Raw genomic sequence first — 15946 nt, 5'->3', positions numbered from 1 at the left:
ACCCTTGAAGCAGGTAGTCCCCCTGGTTTAAATGATTATTTATCTGTATTACCTTTATTAAAATTAAGATCTGCTAAGCTTTGAGACAAAAATTTATGTATTTATGAATTGAGCCACGAGAGGGCACTAATACCCCTATCTCATCTAGTATGGTATATCATTATTTAGGAAATGTTTTAACTATACATTTTTACATTCATTTATTTATATGTTTTAATTTACATAGATATTTTATTGCTTGGTGTTAAATGACAGATAATGATCTGAATTTTTTAAAAATACAACTAATTTATGTATTTATTTATTCATTTTAATGATTGTTAAATTATTCTAATGAAAACTGAAGAAATGAATGCATTAATACTTAATCATTATGCATGAAGTACTATTGGTAGACTCAAATGGGAAAGCAAATAGTTTATTGGTGGTTTAGTAGATTAGTTTAATATAAATTGGTATAAATTCCTATGCACTGGTTATCTGATGAAGTCTAATGAATAAGACAAAAATGCACATTTTGATAGTGAATGCGTTCATGTTTTAAACAACATTTTGTTTTGTTCATCCATGTATGTTTTTCGTGGAAATAATAAATTTTATAAACTGGGCTTGAGTCTCCATTCCTGGTCTATCGCACAGCATTTCTGGATTACTGGTTTTATTTGTACAATTCCACATTTCTTAGCTTCAAATAACTGAAACTTGTCTGTATATTAATTGCTTGCCATATGGCCAAAAGCTCAGGGTAGGCATCTCCATAACTGGGCAAACATCTAACCCTGAGACCTCTAGAGGAATAACCTGATGATGTAGGCAGGCTTCCATATGGAAATGTTGCCATTGTAATCTCTTTAGCTTAAAGGCCGCATGTTCAACTTTTTTAAAAATAGACTCAAAGTTTAGGTCAACCTTTTCAGTTTCCTCAACTGAAAACTCAGTTGTTGCAAGATTCAACTGAATCAGCGGATTAATCATGCCAGACGTAAAGCCTGTCGCTAACTTCTTTCTTTCCATGTCAATTAAATCTAGAGACATTGCGTGGAAAAGGCAGTAAAAAAGTAGTGACTCAGTACAAACTGCTGTTACAAACTGTGGGCCTCTACTGTGATTAAAGATACAGCTGAGTTTCTACAATATCTGTATATAGCTCTAGAACATCATGATGATCTTGAGAGTCTGCTAATAGTAACCCTAGATGTGAATAGTTTATTCACTTCCATACCAAATAATTATGGCATTGAAGCAGTAAGAGAATTTCTAACTGAAGAGAAGGTAGAATCATGTTTGATATGTGATCTTTGGAAATCATGTTGGAGTACAATGTGTTTACCTATGACAACAGCTACTATTGGCAGAGATGGGGGGTTGCCATGGGCACGCCCTGTGCCAATAGTTATGCAAACTTGGTTTTAGCCAACTGGGAGAGAGCTTGGTCCAAGGATGCTAATAACATTTGGAATCACCGGATAATTCTGTACAATCGGTTTGTGGATGACACCTTCAGTGTATGGAAGAGCAAAGAAGAACATTTAAGAAGCTTTGTTAACTTCCTGTCACAGACCACTACTTTCCTGAAATTTGATGTAAAAACATCTAGAGAGATGATTGACTTTCTGGATGTGAGATTATCTCTTGATCCAGGGAAGGGAGTAGACACTTGCCTGTATAGGAAAGATGCACATTTTTCCAGTATGCATCCCAGGCATATTTTCTCTAACATTGTTGAAAATCAAATTGCAAGGATTTCAAAGCTATGTAGAGAAGAGGCAAACTTTCTCCAGGAAGAAGAGAGGCTTATTAATAATTTCAGCCAAAGAGGCTATGGAAAGAGAAGTTTAGAACTAAACAAGACCAGAATTAATAATATATGTAAAGGAAAAGGCAAACCTGTTTATTCCTCTAAGGTCAGAGAAGGCGAAAGTACACCATCCCTAGCTATTCCTAAAAGAACATCTAAGTTAAGGGTCAATTTGACTTACACTATGGACCATGATAACGTATGCCAGGTGATCAGAAATTTCTGGCGGATTCTAACTTTGGATAAAATGTTAAGAGATTGTTGGAGATTACCCAAGTTTCCTTTTCAAAAATAAAAAGAATCTCAAAAGGATTTTATGCTCAAATGATGGGATATGTAACAACTACGTATGTAATAATTCATCAGGAACAAAGAAATGTGGCTTCTGCAAGGTCTGCAATGTAATCAATTGTAGCAACACATTTAAGCATCCGGTTACTAAACAGACATTTGTTTTTCATGGATTAGCTAATTGCCTAACCAGCAATATTGTTTACATAGCTACCTGCACTTCATGCACAGCATTTTATGTTGGAAAAACTAATATGAAGCTAAAGGAAAGAAATCTCAAACATCAATCTGATATACGTAACAGAAAGGAAACAAATTCTCTTTTCCTTCATTTACGTGAGCATGACGGACATAGCTTTGTTTTCATGGTCATTTCAAAGATACATTTTACTTCCAGAGAAGGAGACCTGACCAATCTGACTGAGAGAGAGGAAGTCAAATGAATAATGCGGCTGAGGGCAGATAACCCCCCTGGCCTTAATGGTTGTGTTCCCTTAAAACCTTTTCTTAAAAATAGATGAGCAATGAGCTATGCTCACTTATGGCCTGTTTTCATTGCCAGAAACCTTAGGTATACTGACTTAGGCTCTGATGTCCCAAAGAAACTGTTGAAATGAAATAAAAAGAAGCGCCCTAAATGACCATCTTTATTTTTGTTTTTATTTTTCATCTTTTTCTCTCAAATCTTGGCTTTTATGCAGAGCTTGTTTTTTTTAACTAGAACCTACTGAAAAGATTTTACTAATATTCCTTCTGAAAATATGTCTGAGTCTGTTTTGGAAACGTCAAACTGTCATGTTGTTTTAAACAAAGAGTTTTAAATAAAGAGTTTTAACTTCAAGTTATGGAGGTGTGTACCAATGGACTAACTTGATTGGTTAACATTCATCATTTACTGAGGTTGTTTCACTGGATGATACCAACTTTTAAACACTGAACCCAGCTTACCTACTTGGATCTGAAGAAGGCTTGAAAAAGCTGAAAGCGCTTGTCCATTGTTTACATCAGAAGGGTTCTTCACTTTTATGTTCATTTTTTTCTGTTTTTATGACATCCACGTGTTTCAAAGCTGTGGAATTACAACACCACTTGACTTTTACAACAGCAAAGCTCTATATTTCATATATTGTGGATTCAACATGGTAAAAGTCTGTTATTGAAGCTGTTGTTTTGAAGCTGTCTTTTCGCCATTTTGGTTGCTTAGCAAGTTTTGAATACTCAGATTATTTATTTATTTATTTTATTTATTTATTTGTTGCAAAATATGCAAATCCCTATGTAACTCATTAGATAGCAAACTGCCTCACAAATAGTACCCATAAAATTTGGGTGGGTGGATCTAGCTCCTCTAAAAGACCTGTCACTAGTTGTGTACCTCAGGGTTCGGTCCTAAGGCCACTCCTCTTTGGCATCTAATTCATGAAGGGCAAACCTAATGTTAAGGGCTTATGGCTGACCCAGTTATATTACAACAAAATGGATTATTCTACTCTAAATTGGGAGAGTCTCTCTCTCACACACACACACACACACACACACACACACACACACACACACACACACACACACACACACACACATACACACATACACACATGCACACGCACACACACATATCTATACGTGTGTGTGTGTATGTGGTTGTGTATGTATATATATATATATATATATATATATATATATATATATATATATACACACACACACACACACACACACACACACACACATGCATATATTATATTAACTTATTAACTATGTGTGTGCAAGTATGCATGAGTATGCCTCCCCAATTCAAACTGAGTAGAATAATCCATTTTGTTGTAAAGAAATATTTTATGAATTTTATGAACACAGAAAAAATGGTAAGCATCCAGATGCTATGCGAATGTTTTGGATATGTGCATAGTATAGTTATTTGCCAACTTAGGTCAAACTTTAAAACACCAGTTAGGTTAAACTTTTATACTAGAATATTCTATAATGATTTAGAAGTGGTATAATGCCAAAAGATAAGATACATGCAGTTTTACAAGCTGGAGAAAGAGTTGGGAAGTATAAGGCTTGTTCTGTTTGGATAAGATATGCAATAAGAATCGTCATGAATTCAGAGCAGTACAGTTTTTTATGTGATATATATTTAGCATGTAAATTCCAACCTATTCACTTTGTTAAGATGCCATGCAAGCAGGATCTTATGATATCCAAATAAAATAAAATAATCAATTTGCATTGAATTTTAAGTTTTTAATAAATACAATTTGTCGATAGTTTATAGAGGCTAAAGCTTTGTATAGCCAAAATATTTATATATATTTTTGTACTATCACTACAGGTAAAACTTTGACTTGATTACTCATCAGATTATATTAATGATTACTGAATAGCCTTAAAATGAGACAAGACCTCCATGATCACCTCAGCTTACTCAAGAAGATTAGTGGGTAAATTTTGCTGTAAGTGGGTAAATTTTGTTATGGGTGAGTAAATCATCATCTGAATTCAATAAAATCCATGTAGGCTCCAGGTAGAGCCTACACTGAATATACCTTTGTGCACGGCCACTGTTCATCCCCTACAGCGAGCCATACATATTAATTATGACGCACTGCTGAGGGAGATCAGAGTCACATGGATATTGAATCCATGCAAGCAGCAGTGTAGATGATGTCCCATAGTTGTGGAATGTCCAGAAAATGTCTGGGCAGGTGTTATGCAGAGGATAGTAATATTTCTTTTTTAAATTTTATGTCCTGTTTGGGTGGTGTGGTGTGATGCTTAGCAATACCGAGCTGCACTTATACATATGCATCTGACATCTACTACATATCTAAAAATAGAAACTGGCTGTAATTAATTGAATATTTTTTTCTGTCTCTCCCGGTGTGCATGGAGCAGCACGGTGTTTAGCAATGTCATCCAACATCTAAAAATAAAAACTGGATGTATTTAATTATTGCAGTTCTGCGATGTTTAGCAAAGAACAAATTCAGACAGTTTCACTGCGCAATGCTAACAGGTATCTTAGGTGTATATGTGAAGATATACTGTTTCCCTGTACTATCCAAGTGGCTAGATAGGTTGAGTCATGACTTCCAGTGTAGTAGGTCCTGAGTTCAAGTCCTGAGCAGTCATATGTATTGCTTTGAACATGAGTCAGATGACTGAAGCATCAGTTTAATTTAAAATTAAAAACAATTGTTACATTTAGCAAAGCTACACCTTGCTAAGCTCCGCTTAAACATGGCCAATGGTCTACTTCATTTGTGCAGTGCTAAGCTATGCTTAAGCACAGCTTGTGTGCTTTGCTTAAATGGTTTGTGTGAGTTTGCAGGATGCTAAGCAATGTGCCACATTTGCACTATGATGTGTAAGGGTGGGAATGCACCCTATATAATGGCCAATAGGCAGGAATCTGACACCATTATTTGGATTTCTCACTTGGCCATTGATATGCCTGGTGGTGTTGGTGAGGAACTGGGCTTTCAGGTGCAGAGATGGGGTTTGCAGGAGTCCAAAGTGTTTGTTGGACTCCTGGTCAAAAACCATGAACCCCAGCGGCTACAGGGTGATTACCGGGTCTCAGAGTGCAAGTCAGAAGCCTAGTATCATTTGGCTAGTGGAACTTACCAGTGCTACTGGTATCCGCTGCACTGGTGAGGCAGTGTTGTCACCACTATGATGACCTGAAGCATAGAAAATGGGAATCTTTGACACTTGGGCCCAAGAAGCTCAGGCTGGGTGCACCCCACAGATATGTAAGTATTTGCCCCAGTGATTTATAAATATACAAACTGAATGTGTGCAAAACTGGTATGCATAATGCTTTGCTTCTCTTACAATAGCTGCAGAAGAGAGGACTCACAATGTCCACTCCCAGGCAGGGCATCTGGCCAGGATAAGGCATGAGTGTGGTAAGTAGGGAAAAAATCCAAGCAATAACATAATGTATAATGTACTGTCAAGATAAAAAGTATTTACAAAGTTTGCAGTCCTAACAGTCAGATATAACATACTTGGGAAATGTAATATGTTTAGTAATGTGTCAGTGCCTACCTGAAATGATAAACCAAGTTAAGTCAAGTAACCATGAATTATTGTGTAGTACAGCTTACAAACATCAGTTGAGATTGGGGTCTACCAAGATTAACAGTCACTGTTCTGCTGTGCTCATTGTGTTAAATATGCTGCAGATTGCACTCAGGTAATGACAAAGTAACTGGGTTATACTTAGAGGTCTGACATAGCTATTCATGTTGTACATGCCATACTTGAAGCAACAGTAATAAATAGATTTTAAAGGGTGATGGTGCCGTGATATGTACTGTTACAAAGAGGTGCTCACTATTCTTGTAGTCACTGCATGTTCACTGCATGTGTGTTCTAGTCTAACACCAGTCAACTGTACAAAAGAAATAAATAAAGACTGCTGAAAAAAACTGTCTGATAAATGTAGTGCAATGCCCACAGTAAGGTTCAAGCCTGTGTTATGGCCATTTGTAGTCAACTAATACTGTATATTCCTCCCACTAAAGGAACAAGGTATAAATTAGCTCACATTCTGGGGAGATATCCATGTGTATAAGTGCCAGATTTTCAGGAGCAATATCAATAAAGTGTAAAGCAGGATTGTGCCTTGATAAATAATCTTTTCCAATAGGTGTGAAGTATTCCTGTATGCACTGCCATGTTTTTTTCTAATCTGAAATCAGTCAACTGTTAAATTTAGTACACATGTTCCCTGCAGTCACAGCTTGTTGGTTCTAGTACCATGGCAGCCAACTAAGAAATCACAAGCTGTCTAGTCTAATTAGTGTACCCAAACATATCTCTCAACTGTCATGATTTTTCTGAACTTAATGACTAATGTCTGGTCCATGATTAGTAGATAAAGGACATTACTTAGAATGCAATTTATTGGCAAATCCATTTACAGAATACCTTGGTAGTAATGTATGAGCACACTATGTAAAACAGTTCCCTGTAGTTGTGTACCTGCATTTGTTATTGCTTGGCCCGTACTGTCCCATGCTAACAGGCTGAAAGGTATGTACATGTCACATCATCTATACAAGAATTGGAGTCACTGTACACACAAGTGACACTGCACCCCTGTAGAAGTATGTATTATTAGTCTGTGTAGTAATATCACCTGCTTGGTCACTAATGGTATGTTTTCTCTCTTTCCCCACCCCTTATATTCTCTAATTTATTATTATGAAATTTATTAATTCATTACTGTTATTTATTATTATAGTTTGATATTAATATAGTCTTTTAAACTAGCTGTTATGTGGCCTTATGGGTTATGTCATACTGGTTTGCTGTTAACATACATACCATTATGTTATTTATTGATGTGTTCCTCATACCTTAATATGTATTTGGATTTATCAATATTATGTTAGTACTAACATTAGTTTGGTTATTACTAATATTACCAAATGTTTATATCCAATTAACTACAGCTCGACAAGGTAGGCTAGTTTCAGGCTATCCACCTACCCTGCCACCATCAGCCATGGCACTAGGGCCCAGCACACCTGGGCCACAACCTGGTGGTGCCTCCAATGCTGCCCCTGCAGTAGCTGTACTGTTGGATAGATCTGTCCCATGGGCTGGGGATTTCCCCCCCTCTGGGAGCAGAGGTGGAGGGGATGATTTTGTCACCCATCATGAACTGCCAGATATGGTGCACAGGGTGGCTCACCGAACTGTCAGTGCATGCCTGCACTGGATGGAAGGCATGCTCGCCATCCTAGTGGGGCAGCCTCACCCTGGACACCAGCCCCCACCACTGCTACTACAGGGGCAGTGAAGGAGCAGTCCTGCCAGTCCCATGGGTGAGGACTAGAGTTGCACTGCTACCGTGTGGATGCTCATGAGACTGGGATTCCACAACACCCTCCCCTTCCAAGGTATACACCCCCTTTTTGTTTCATATACTAACCCTGTCTGCTGTCTTGTTGGTCTGCAAAAGCTTCCTCACCTTCCCAACTTGCCTCTCTCGCATGTACTTATGTCTCTTGCCCAACATTCCACTCTCACCTTAAAATAAGGGCACTTGTCCCAAAAAAAAATATATTGTCCTATACATATCTCTTCATTTTGCACACGTCCACTGGACAGAATTAATTTGGTCCAATTGGCTTGACAATGCAGTTAGGTTCCCATCACCACTCTCTGGGGGTGACAGTCCAAATTCAGCTAAAAAATCTGTCACAATGCACAGTTTTTGGTGCTGAAGAAATGTATAGCTATGGTTCTTTACTACACCCATCCTACACATCCCTACATTCCTTTCACTGTGTTTTACCCCCTGCTTGCACCCCTTTTCACCACTGTGCTATCTCCCCATTTTTCTTTCCTTTAAAGAATTTTTGCATGAAGCGGCACACCTCATTGCATCGCTTAGCAATTGTAAATAGTGCTATACTGATATATGCTTTTGGAACAATATAAATCACATTCAAAAAGTACATCTGCCCCCTTAGACATAAGTGAGGTATCTGATAGAAACACACTTGATAACAGATTAATGGAAAAGAGGGTTTTAACTGGGATTCTGGTATACAACTTTAGCACTCTAAAGCCATACACATAATAATAGATGTAAGTGTGGTATTTAACAGCAGGTAACTGTGGAATGATAACTACATGCAAAACTTCACCTACTATAACAGTGACTTTGTAGCACAGTCTGTAAAATGCATTGACAACATAACTTTTTGGTACACAAGATCCTGGGCTCATGTACAGCTATGTCTAAAAATGAAAATACATGTACTGTATATGGCCATCAATATTATATTGTGACATGTATGTCTATCTCATTAACTATTTATCCTCCCAAAACAGTACAATTGCAATGTCTGCATCTGCATAATACCGGCAAAGGCCGACAGATAGGGCCACTCTCACCTACTCCTAGTACAACACTATAAAGTGCATAGAATGTAACGTAATGCAGTAACTTGAATTCCCATAGGATGTTGAAGTGTGTACTGAAATCATGCCCAATAATATCACACTGCAACCCACAATGTTTTGTTGGTGATATCACAGACAACCACAGCTGCACAAGTAACATACATATATGGAGGTTGAGCTAGACACAAGGGTTACCAACATGCACTGAACAGGAGACTACCATGACATAACACGTGACTTGGCAGTTGTCCAACTATGTGAAATCATGGTTAATGTACACCTGCTTGTTTTCTAGGATACACCAAGCATTTTGCCTTGCATTGTCTTACTGATACTGACAGCCAACAGACTTAACTGACACACATATCTTACTTCCTAGTGGGGTGGGTACTCTCAATCTGGCCTTGCCTAGACAACAAGGCTGCCACAGGTCCCACTCTTACTGTTAAAGCTTGTTGTCCTGCAGAGTGTGCACCCTTTCTGCTTATGCCTATTGCCTGCAGCATCACCTTCAGCTTCAGCCTGTAGTACACACATTTGTATGCAAATATTTGTTGCTACAGACATTCTCTCTGTCATGACATAGTATCTCCAAGAAAATAGGCAAACAAAACAAACTTCTCAAAAGTCCAAATCCAAAGAATGGCAAACAAAAGGCAAAGGCAAAGTAAATTCACTCTGTAAACTTTTACCAAAAAATACACGATAAACATGAAACGCTTTTCGTCTTGTTTCTTCAAATGCAAGTAAAACCTGTCTTAAAACATTTTAAATAGATGAATACATAGTCATGTAATCTCAACCCAACCAGTGAAATTCAATTAAGGATCTATGCATGTTTTACACTTAAAGACATCAGTCTTATTTTACACTTTAGTGCCATTGCTTCTTTCAACAATGAAGAACACATCCTGCCCACCCCACTTATTTTACCATACAATGACTAGTATGTTCCCTTTGAGCAACAATTACTATCAAGGATACAAAAGAAATAGAAAAAATTAAAACAATACAAGGAAAATAAAATAACATTCTCATTCTAAGTGGAAAACAAGTAGTCTATGTTACAATAAGGAATCATGCTATTTACAATAAAACAACCAAGAACAACTTTAACTTGAAGTATGCACCAGTTAAGTGATGACCTTATCACTCCCAGCACTTGGTCACAACTCATATGTGGTTAATACTCCAGTCATCTGTGCAAAGTTTTAAGTTTTAAAATATTAGAAATCGTACATGTTTCATTCAATCCAGGGAAATTGTATGCTTTGGTCAAAATCTGCCAATATAACTCTCTTGCTTCTAATAGTAATGTTGTATTTGGTCGATGACTATGTATCCAAAATTGTGTGTGTTGTGTTCGTTTACATGTTTAGCTAGTGCATTGTCCAGTTTACTTTTGTCTATGGCATAATGATGTTCATAAATGCGTTCCTTGAACCTACGTTCAGTTTTGCCAATATAGTAGACTGGACAAAGCTTGCATCTAGCCAAATAAATGATCATCCGAGAATTACAGTCAAACCTGTAGTTGACTTTAATCTGATGTTCCTTACAATAAAATTGTTTGTTGTATCCACCACTTTACACTGTGAACACATGCCACACCTAAGCATACCTACATTTCTCGACCCTTCTCTCATTTTGTTTTCCAGTAAGCTTTTCAAATTTGATCCTTTACGGAAAACAACTCTAGGGTGCGGGCCTAAAATTTCACCAAGTGATGGACTGTTGTTTATTAACTCCCAGTTCTTCTTTACTATACTGAAAAACTGTGCATTTCACATGAAAATGTGGTGACCAGGCTCAAATGAAAGTTAGTTTTATTTGTTGTGGTAGGTGCAGCTCATTCCCTAACCTCCATGTCGTTCTGTACCTCAGAAGAATTACCTGGTAACTGTAATAAGGGTTGGTATACTCCTATGTCTCTTTTATAGTAGACTTCATGTATGAGGTCATCAACTAAGTTGTTTGGATATCCCCTGCTTGTGAACATACTTTTCAGAAGTTGACATTTGACCCTAAAATCAGAAATCTCTGTGACCATCTTGGCTGCCCTTACCAGCTGACCTTTGACCACTGCGCGTTTTTGGTGGAAGGGGTGACTACTGGAAAAATGCAGAAAGGAGTTAGAGTACGTCTCCTTTCTAAATAAGGTGACTGTATAACCTTTCTTCTGTCTATCCTTTCTGGGCAGTACATCCAGGTACGATATTACATTATTGTCATATTGATGTGTGAATTTCAAAAACTCGGTTGTACTGTTGAAATATGACACAAGGTCATAGGCTGCAACATGGTCACCTCTGACTATGATGAAGATATCATCCAAAAATCTACAATAAAATTGAATATGTTGTTTGATATCCACATTTGTTTGGATGCAGTCATTTTTCCATTTTGCCATATCCAAGTTGGTGAAACTGCCACCACAGGGGGACCCCATGGTGACACCTACCTTTTGGAGGTAATATTCTTTTCCAAACATTAGGTAGTTGTTAGACAAAATGATGTCTTGATTTCTGAATCAGTTGCTCCCCCCCTGTTTTAGAAACAACATTACCCACTCAATACCTGCTTGTTGTGGAATTGAGGTGTACAGGTCCTTCACTTAGACTGTCAGGAACCCATACTCTTCCTCGAAACCTAAGTTATTAATTTGTTCCAAGAAGGACCATGAGTCCTTACAAATACATGGAACTCTGTCCACATATTTTTTGAGTATATGGTCGATGACTTTGGCACAACCATACGTAATGGAATTACGTCAATCGACTAGGGGCCTCATTGGTGGGTTCATAATATCTTTATGTATTTTTGGGATACCAAATAATAAAGATGTTTTTGGACTGGGAATTGTTATGAAATTGTAGACCTGTGTGTGAATTCTACTGTCAATAAACAATTCCTCAATATACCCTCTGATTCTGTTAGAGGCAACGTTTACTTCATTCAAGGATGCATGTTGGTATGTTGTGCTATCTAACACACTATGCATCCTTTTCTCGTAGTCCCAGCTGTCCATGATTACCAAATCCCCACCCTTGTCAGGTTTCATACAGCTGACCTTACAAGAATGTATCATAGCCAAGGCTTCCTTCTCTTCCTTACTCATGTTATACTGTGGTTTACTGTGCCCCCTGTCCTGTACATGTGAACGAATGTCTAACTCACAAACACCCTCAAATAAAGCGAGTACTGGATGTAATGGTGGGTTAAATGCACTCGCTATTCTAAATTTTGTTTCCAACTGCAGAGTGTCATTGTTGAACATAAGCTTAAAGTTGGCTTTATGCAGAAAACATTTAATATCAATAATGGCCCGTGCCACATTTAGATGTATTGTTGGAACAAATGTATTTCTCTTGGCAAATAAGTCTATCAAAACTTTGTTGATTGTTACAGATGAAAAATTGTACACTTTAAAGTCTCCTGTTTGATTTTGCAGGATTTTACACAATGGATACTGATTCTCCAAGGCTTTTCCTCCTTCTACGTTTTGTTCTTCGGTGGGCATCTGCTGGATTGTGCTTGCTTCTTCTGATACGTGTTGTGCCAAACATTCTGGCCCCTCCGAAAATTTCCAGCATTATAGTCAGTCTGGTAATCATTTCTGTTGTTGCTGGAATTATTTCCTTTAGGCGCCTTACTCCTTGTGACCACAGGTGACCGAATGTTACTTAGGTCACTACTACTGGCAGTCTGTTGGTTGTCATTTAGGACTGATGGTTCCAGTTCATGGTGTTGTTCATCTCAGTTGTTGTTACTCCTAACGTTAGTATCCTTCCGGTTTTCTATACTGGGTGGGTCAGGGTAAGCTGTCCCTTTCCGGTAAGCTAAGATGTCCCAGTTTAACTTTTTATGTTTAATAGCTTTCGATTTCTCAATGAGTTGGTCTATACTGCTAAAACACCTTTTATATTCAAACTGATATCTGATAAAATCCTTGTGTTTACAAATTTCTTCGTTTAGAGACATGAATTCAGGGGCTAAACTCTCTATTTCTTGACAATAATGCTTCTTCATGATGTTTAGCATTACAAGCCCCTGTTGGTTGAAATGCTCAACCAATTCCATATAAAATGCAAAGTTTTTTTCCAACCCATTTGGGTACTGCCAGCTCCTGAGACCTTTAGGGACAATCTCATGTTTTAAACATTCATTAAAGTAAGAAGCTTCAAGCTGGAGTTTCTTACTTTTAAGAAACTTATGGTCAAGTTCTTTAAGTTTAGAGATAATATCGTATCCAATATTGTTGCTACCTTGTGTTGGTTCACTACGGTGCTCATTGTCACCATCCTGCGTGAATGAAATGTTGACATTGAGCCAGTTATGGATGTCCAATACTGTCACTGGCTCCGATGCATTAGTAAGCCCCATAGATGCTGACGCCTGATTATTATGGTTAATTACCACTGGCTCCGAGTTCCTTGATCTGTAGATAAATTGCCGGAAGAAACATTGGAGTATAACAGATTATGAGAACCCGAACCAACTGACTTACCGCTATTAACAACTAAACTTTCTTGGCGTTGCTGGTCTAATGAATCCAGTTGAGCTGACATGTTCAGGTCGCTGAGTTAGCACTTGCAGCAATGCTGAAAGTTCACTGTATTACTGAGGTGTCTGGGATAAAAGTAGCGGACTGCTACTACCACTGCCCTCACTAATGTTTGCAATTGAAAATACAAAAAACTCCAAGAAAATAGGCAAACAAAACAAACTTCTCTAAAGTCCAAAACCAAAGAATGGCAAACAAAAGGTAGAGGACAAAGTAAATTCACTCTGTAAACTTTTACTAAAAAAATACACAATAAACATGAAGCGCTTTTCATCTTGTTAAATACAAAGACTTATTCAGATGCAAGTAAAACCTGTCTTAAAACATTTTAAATAGATGAATACACAGTCATGTAATCCCAACCCACCCAGTGAAATCCAGTTAAAGATCTATGCATGTTTTACACTTAGACATCAGTCCTATTTTACACTTTAGTGCCATTGCTTCTTTCAACAATGAAGAATACATCCTGCCCACCCCACTTATTGTACCATACAATGACTAGTGTGTTCCCTTTGAGCAACAATTACTATCAAGGATACAAAAGAAATAGAAAAAAAATTAAAACAATACAAGGAAAATAAAATAACATTCTCATTCTAAGTGGAAAACAAGTAGTCTATGTTACAATAAGGAATCATGCTATTTACAATAAAACAACCAAGAACAACTTTAACTTGAAGTATGCACCGGTTAAGTGATGACCTTATCACTCCCAGCACTTGGTCATAACTCATATGTGGTTAATACTCCAGTCATCTGTGCAAAGTTTTAAGTTTTAAAATACTAGAAATCGTACATGTTTCATTCAATCCTGGGAAATTGTATGCGTTCGTCAAAATCTGCCAATATAACTCTCTTGCTTCTAATAGTAATTTCAAGGACCCCCTCTTGGTTCCTGGGGTATTTGGTTGATGACCATGTATCCAAAATTGTGTGTGTTGTGTTAGTTTACATGTTTAGCTAGTGGATTGTCCAGTTTACTTTTGCCTATGGCATACTGGTGTTCATAAATGCATTCCTTGAACTTACGTTCAGTTTTGCCAATATAATAGACTGGACAAAGCTTGCATCTAGCCAAATAAATGATCATCCGAGAATTACAGTCAAACCTGTAGTTGACTTTATATCTGATGTTCCTTACAATAAAATTGTTTGTTGTATCCACCACTTTACACTGTGAACACATGCCACACCTAAACATACCTACATTTCTCGACCCTTCTCTCATTTTGTTTTCCAGTAAGCTTTTCAAATTTGATCCTTTACGGAAAACAACTCTAGGGTGCGGGCCTAAAATTTCACCAAGTGATGGATTGTTGTTTATTAACTCCCAGTTCTTCTTTACTAAACTCAAAAAACTGTGTGTCTCACATGAAAATGTGGTTACCAGGCTCAAATGAAAGTTAGTTTTATTTGTTGTGGTAGGTGCAGCTGATTCCCTAACCTCCATGTCGTTCTGTACCTCAGAAGAATTACCTGGTAACTGTCATAACGGTTGGCATAATTCTATGTCTCTTTTATAGGTGACTTCATGTATGAGGTCATCGACTAAGTTGTTTGGATATCCCCTACTTTTGAACATACTTTTCAGATGTTGGCATTCGACCCTAAAATCAGAAATCTCTGTGACAATCTTGGCTGCCCTTACCAGCTGACCTTTGACCACTGCACGTTTTTGGTGGAAGGGGTGACTACTGGGAAAATGCAGAAAGGAGTTAGAGTAAGTCTCCTTTCTAAATAAGGTGGCTGTATAACCTTTTTTCTGTCTATCCTTTCTGAGCAGTACATCCAGGTATGATATTACATTATTGTCATATTGATGTGTGAATTTCAAAAACTCGGTTGCACTGTTGAAATATTACACAAGGTCATGGGCTGCAACATGGTCACCTCTGACTATGATGAAGATATCATCCAAAAATCTACAATAAAAGTGATAATGTTGTTTGATATCCATATTTGTTTGGATGTAGTCATTTTCCCATTTTTCCATAACCAAGTTGATGAAACTGCCGCCACAGGGGGACCACATGATGACACCTACCTTTTGGAGGCAATATTCTTTTCCAAACATTAGGTAGTTGTTAGACAAAATGATGTCTAATAGTTCACCTATTAATGAGATTTCTGAATCTGTTGTTTCCCCCTGTTTTAGAAACATCATTACCCACTCAATACCTGTTTGTTGTGGAATTGAGGTGTACAGGTCCTTCATGTCAACTGTCAGGAACCCATACTCTTCCTTAAAACCTAAGTTGTTAATTTGTTCCAAGAAGGACCATGAGTCCTTACAAATATATGGAACTCTGTCCACATATTTTTTGAGTATATGGTCGATGACTTTGGCACAACCATACGTA

The sequence above is a fragment of the Protopterus annectens genome, chromosome 2.part2 (assembly GCF_019279795.1).
Source record: "Protopterus annectens isolate FY-2018-M chromosome 2.part2, PAN1.0, whole genome shotgun sequence".
Taxonomy (NCBI): domain Eukaryota; kingdom Metazoa; phylum Chordata; order Ceratodontiformes; family Protopteridae; genus Protopterus; species Protopterus annectens.
The sequence above is the reverse complement of the archived record's forward strand: the minus strand, read 5'-3'. Positions refer to the sequence as shown.